We start from the raw sequence: 6172 nt of genomic DNA on the forward strand, positions 1-6172 counted from the left end.
ACACATTCCACATTACTTGGCCACACTCAACTCTATTATTCACTTAAAATACCAATTCATCACTTCTTTTATTTCCCTCACCCCCCAAGTCAAGTATAGAGAAGAAGTTGTCACCCACAGAGATACAATTTCATCTATAGAAAGGACTATATTTTACTTGTGATGGAAAATATTCACCTTCTTATCCATGCACCCCAAAACATTATTTCATTATTTAATCCGTGGAGAAAGTTCCTAGTGATGAATCCACTATGGAAGAAAATGAGGATATCAAACAACTGCATGTTGGCACTAAACTTTAAAGTGTGGAGCCGTTGGATCTTTCTTATACTGCGCTGATTGGTGTTCCTAGCTGGCATTCCATTCGCTTTTGCAGGGACCTGATAAACCCCATTTTTAGGGTTTATCTTGTGTTAAATTTAGAAGGTTTTATCATCTTTTCTCACATTTATTCAATGAAATAGCATGGTTTTATAACCTCTCCTTTAATTGTGCTTAAGAGTGAAGACATACTTTTTAGGTCTTAGAATAGCTAAATTTAATTCACCTTGATTCCATTAGGTGCCTTGATATGTTTGTTAAGTGATTTCAGGTTTAGGAGGCAAAGATTGGATTAAGGGAATGAAGAAAGAGCATGTAGAAATGGAGAACTCATGAAGAAATGAAGGAATCGTAAAAGTTGTCAAGCCAACCTCTTCATACTTAATCAATCATAACTTGAGCTACAGAGGTCTAAATGACGCGGTTCTAGTTGCGTTGGAAAGCTAACATCCGGAGCTTCGAAATGATATATTATTTGCCATAGTTGTATCGCGTTTAAGGGTGCGCACGTGCACTGTACGCATACGCGCTGATGGTTGCACATGATTCACTTAATGCAACTCATGGCCAGCGATTTTAGAAGCCTTGTGGGCCCAATCCAACTTATTTCTGATGCTATTTAACCTAAGGATTGAAGAGGGATGACACACTTTACACATCTAGTCATTATTAGTTTAGTTTAGATTAGTTTTGGAGGGAAAGTTAGTTTCTAGAGAGAGAAGCTCTCTCTTCTCTCTAGAATTAGGATTATGTTAGGTCTAGATTAGAATTTCTTAGATCTAGGTTAATTTCATGCTTTGATTCACTTTTCCTTTTGTAATTCTTCTTCTTCTACATCTCTTCTCTCTAGTTTAGCATTTAATTCTTGTAATTCTCTACTTTTATGTTGATGAACTTTTGTTCTTCCATTTTCCTTTAATGCAATTTATGATTCATGTTCCTTTGTTGTTGATTTGATTTGTTGTTGTTTAATTCCTTGCAATTGAGTAGAGTAGATTTACTTTCCTTGCAATTTTACTATGCTTTCCTTTTATGCCTTCCAAGTGTTTGATAAAATGCTTGGTTGAATTTTAGAGTAGAATTTTATGCTCTTGGCTTGGGAAGGTAACTTAGGAACTCTTAAGTTACTAATGTCCAAGTGATTGATGATTGGGAACCATTAACTCTAGATCTCACTAATTGAATTGGTGGAGAACTAGGACTTATGGACTTGGATTGATATAGCTCATTTGACTTTCCTTTACTACTAGTTAGAGGATGACTTAATGGGATTGATTTTTGCCAATTCTCATGTTGTGGTTAGTGATAGGGATAGAGATCCTTGACCACCAACCTTTGCCAAGACCTTTTTAGCTATTAGTTTGATTCATTGCCATTTACATTTCATGTCTCTTATCAAAAACACCAAAACATACTCCATAATCAATAACAAGAACACTTTATTACAATTCCTAGGGAGAACGACTCGAGGTTTGAATACTTTGGTTTATAGATTTTAGGGGTTTGTACTTGTGACAAACAAATTTTTGTATGAAAGGATTATTGCTTGGTTTAGAAACTATACTTGCAACGAGACTTCATTAGTGAATTTCTGAACCGTCAAAAAATCCATTCATCAAAATGGCGCTGTTGCCGGGGAATTACAATGGTGTTGTGTTATTGGTTATTGTACATATGTGAATATTGTAAATAGGTTTGCCTTTTGCTTCTTTGTTAGTTTTTGCTAGTTTTAGGATTTAATTTTCTTGCTTCTTATTTGATTTGGTTTTCATTTTCTCTTGCTATCATGAATTCTCACTTTGGCTATGAGTTTAGTTCTAACTACAAGAAAACAGCTCTATTGCCACGCTTTTTGAGCTACCGCCACGCTTTTGAAAGGGTGGCCTCTACAAGCGTGGCGGTTGCTCTATCGCCACGCTTTTGGTGACCTATCGCCACGCTTTTTCTTTTGCCACGCTTTTTACAAATGGCCACCCATTAAAGCGTGGCCGTATGTGGGAGATATGGCCACGCTTTAAGAGCGTGGCCATATAGGAGATATGGCCACGCTTTTGAAGCGTGACAATAGAGAGAGATATGGCCACGCTTTTGAAGTGTGGCAATAGAGAGAGATATGCCCACGCTTTTGAAGCGTAGCGATAGCAAGATATGGCCACGCTTTAAAAGCGTGGCCATAGCCTTATAAAATTAAAAAAAATCCTTTTTCTGATTTTTACCTTCATCGATACAAAATATAAATTTTTCAGTTCTTTTTTATTACCAAATTTATAAATATAGTATACAATTTTTATTACAAGACAAATCAAATAATAATTAGTGACATATATAATTTTTGCTATAATTGTTTTATACATTAAAAAACTAATACTCAAATACAACATAAATCTCGAGTTCAAATTCCAAAACTAAAAACTAAAGAAAAATACAAAAACAATACGACTTAAATCCTAAGTCCTTTGCTGTTCCTCCTTCCTCTAGCCCTCTTAAACTTCCTTCCCTTAGATTATACATAATTGTTTAGGAAACATTTGTGAACTTTTTTACCTACAAAAGATGGCAAAAACAGATACAAATATTTTAGTTAAGTTTGTTATACAGCTTGGTTTTTTATTATAAAAACAAAGTTTCATCCATATATATCAAGCACAAACGAAAAGCTTAATAGAAAATAACTTCAGCAAATTGAAAAAGAAGTATAAATTATAGTCACATTCAGTTTTTATAAATTTTAATCAACTCACATTGGAAAATCCAAGAGTAACATGCATTGATCTTCATCTGTAATGCCAAGTCTCCATCTTGTTCTTTGTTCAAATAACCTAAAAGTAATTATCTGTTAACAATCTCCAATATCTAGATCTTATTCTGCACAAACATGAGATAACATTGGCAGATGATAGTAAGAAAGTAAAGAAACAAAGTTAAACTTAAATACTACAATTAATCTTTCTACTCAATATCATATCCATGTTCCACTCAAACCTCATTGAATTTCAAATGTTTTAGCAGCAATGTGTAAAATTAAGAACATGATACAGTTCATTTGAATATCAGAATTCCAGATATATATGCCAAAGAAACCTACCATGTTTTGGCTAATATTTTTTTTGTTACCAACCATTTCCGATTCCCCAATTACTCACCAAAACCAGCCCTTCTCACGTATCACATATGTACAAGTACAATTTACAACTTCAAGCAGATGAACAAGAAGAGTGAGATTCCCACAAAATTTAAAACAATCACAGCAAAACAATACTTAAAATCTCGATTTAAGAAACATAATAAAAATAGTAACAAGTTATCATGGAAATGCTCTAACCTTACTTTCAGCTTTGACATCCATATTCGGCGTAGCAGGGCTCCCCAACCGGACCATTTCACCACAAAGAAATCACTCATTTAGATTTTTTAAGATTAAAAAAATGCAAATACTCATTGAAACCAAACTGTACCATCACTCTGATTGTTCACAACAGGTGATTCAGCAGCTAGGGTTCCTGAATTCGACCCCTTCGGAGGTTTATCTGAACTCTTCATCACGCCGCGCTGCGACTCAGTTTCACAAGGTGATTCGCTAGCTCGTTCTTCTCCCTCTGACGCATTCCCTTGTTGTCCTTGTTTGTTTCCACCTTCGCCGCCTTGTTTGAACAATCTGCGGACATTGACTTGATCACCCACTGCCTAGAAATATCAGTTGTAAGACCTCAGGATTAATTAAGTCAAGATTCAAACAAATATATTTTTTTTCATCTAAGAAACATTATCAATTTATGGATTGGGACTAGTCATAAGAAGAAATGTACATGCAGTACCTATGATTCCAAGCTTGTTCACTTTTGGGTGAATATGAAAGTACGAGCGCAGACAGATGAAGTTCATCCAACAACATGGAGTGCTGCTTCTCCTTGGAAACTACTAACTTTTTGCAATATGCATATAAAAACTCAATATTTTGCAGTAAAATATCAATTGCATACATATTTTTCCAAAGCTGATTTTTCCTCATCAAGTCTAGAATGTAAGTTTTAGTGTACACATGATATGGCTCAAGGAGGATGGTTTTATTAAAAAACAAGTGGTCAATTGAAACTGGAACTTGTTGGGAACATGTTTACAAACAAATAAAGTCTATATAAGTAGATGAATAATATTGATGCCAATGTTCTAACTTATGAGACTGGCTGAGACATATATATGACGCTGAGAATAAAATGAACAATAAGAAATTTTCAATCCTATCTATTATAACACAAAACTGGCAAGTATTCTAGAACTTTCTAGGCTAACATACTCTACCGTGAAGTAAATTATGCAGTCCAATTGAAAAGTCCAATTGGAAAGAACTTTGCATTGCCTCGGATGGTGGTGATGCAGCATGCACATTAGAAGGAGTATGTCCACCATTTGCAGGCTGACCTTGATTGCTTGCTCTTTGGATATTGCTTGCGGCCGCTGTTTCTCCACTGCCAAAGAGATAACCCAAAGAGCTTTGACCACCACCAGCATTGACCCCGCGACCCATTTCCAGTTGGTTTAGAACTTTGTGTGACTAAACCTGCATTGCACATTTACTTTGTTGAGAAATCTAGTGTCCAACATTTACAAAATCACAAAAGGAATCAGCATATGAAACAGAAAAAGCAGGGGATATTCATAGTCATAGTCATAAATGCCTATATCATATAATTGTCTGTAAAAGAAATGATTGAAAAGGGTTTCACATCCTGGAGGTATGAGATGAAAATGGCAATCTTGTATCATACAAAGAAATCAAAAGCACATAGATCCCAACAACCATTCTGGAATTCTCATATTTCAATTATCAAAAGCACATAGATCCCATAGGAAAAAGCCAAGATTTTCATTTTCCAAGAACTCCTACACCCAATGAAATCAAGTACAACAACATCATATCATAAAAGAATGAAAAACACAGAAGAATATGCAACAAAAATACACATGCAATGACAGTTTCATGTAGCACCAATCATCAAACCAAATAACAATGATAATTAACTAATTAAGTCTAACATGAAAACACAGTTGATGAAGTACAAGCAGTCAGCAAGATTGAGAAAGCAACTGAAATGAAGTGGATCCAAAGTGGTATGTACAAAATTACAAGGCAAAGATTGAGATATGTGAATAAATCCCACCTCATCACTGGATCCAAAAGCTCAAGTAAAAATATGTTAGACAAAGACAAAATGATATTGTTAGGTCAAGCAACTATGACAAGAGAACAACATTAACCACCAAGATTAAAACATAAAACTAGACATTTGTTTCTAGATACCTAGTAGAAGCTCTCTACTAAATGGCCTAAATCTTAACTAGTTTCTCAAACAACTAACAATAGCAACCAGTAAATCAATTTTCAGTTCATAAAATCATTAAACCTTACACTAGAGGGTCGGATTCAAGGATATCCTCCAACTGTTGCAAGAGATCAGAACCAGCTGCAATCATCATCCACGTCATCACAACGAGCAACAGGTGGAAGACCGTTGCAAACGCCTTCATCGTCGTTCAAGACAATGTTCAATCCATCGTCGTCGTCACTATCACTCAAGGAGCATTTGAGACAGAGAGAGCACCAACGGAGGGAGTGCTGAAGGAGGGGTTGGAAGCGCGATGAAGCTCTGCCGTTAGGGTTGGAGGCGCGATGAAGAGCCTTTGTGGTCAGGGTTGGAGGCGCGATGAAGAGCCTCTGGGGTTAGGGTTGGAGGCGCGATGAAGAGGGTCTGCGTTTAGGGTTGGAGGCGCGATGAGGAGGCTCTAGTGGGAGCAGCGATGATGGGAGTGAAGAGGAGATGGTTAGGGGTTTATGGTGGGAGCAGAGATGGTG

At 36.2% G+C, this 6172-nt stretch overlaps 1 long non-coding RNA gene across 1 annotated transcript; it reads right to left on the reverse strand.

The window, feature by feature from the left end:
• Positions 1–3420: 3420 nt before the first annotated feature.
• Positions 3421–4380, reverse strand: LOC140180830 (uncharacterized). Its single transcript, XR_011874824.1, has 2 exons — positions 4137–4380; positions 3421–4005 (listed from the first exon to the last, which is right to left on the reverse strand). It is a non-coding gene; the product is annotated as an uncharacterized lncRNA (long non-coding RNA).
• Between the last annotated feature and the right edge of the window lie 1792 nt (positions 4381–6172).

This window comes from Arachis hypogaea, chromosome 17 (genome assembly GCF_003086295.3).
Source record: "Arachis hypogaea cultivar Tifrunner chromosome 17, arahy.Tifrunner.gnm2.J5K5, whole genome shotgun sequence".
NCBI lineage: Eukaryota > Viridiplantae > Streptophyta > Magnoliopsida > Fabales > Fabaceae > Arachis > Arachis hypogaea.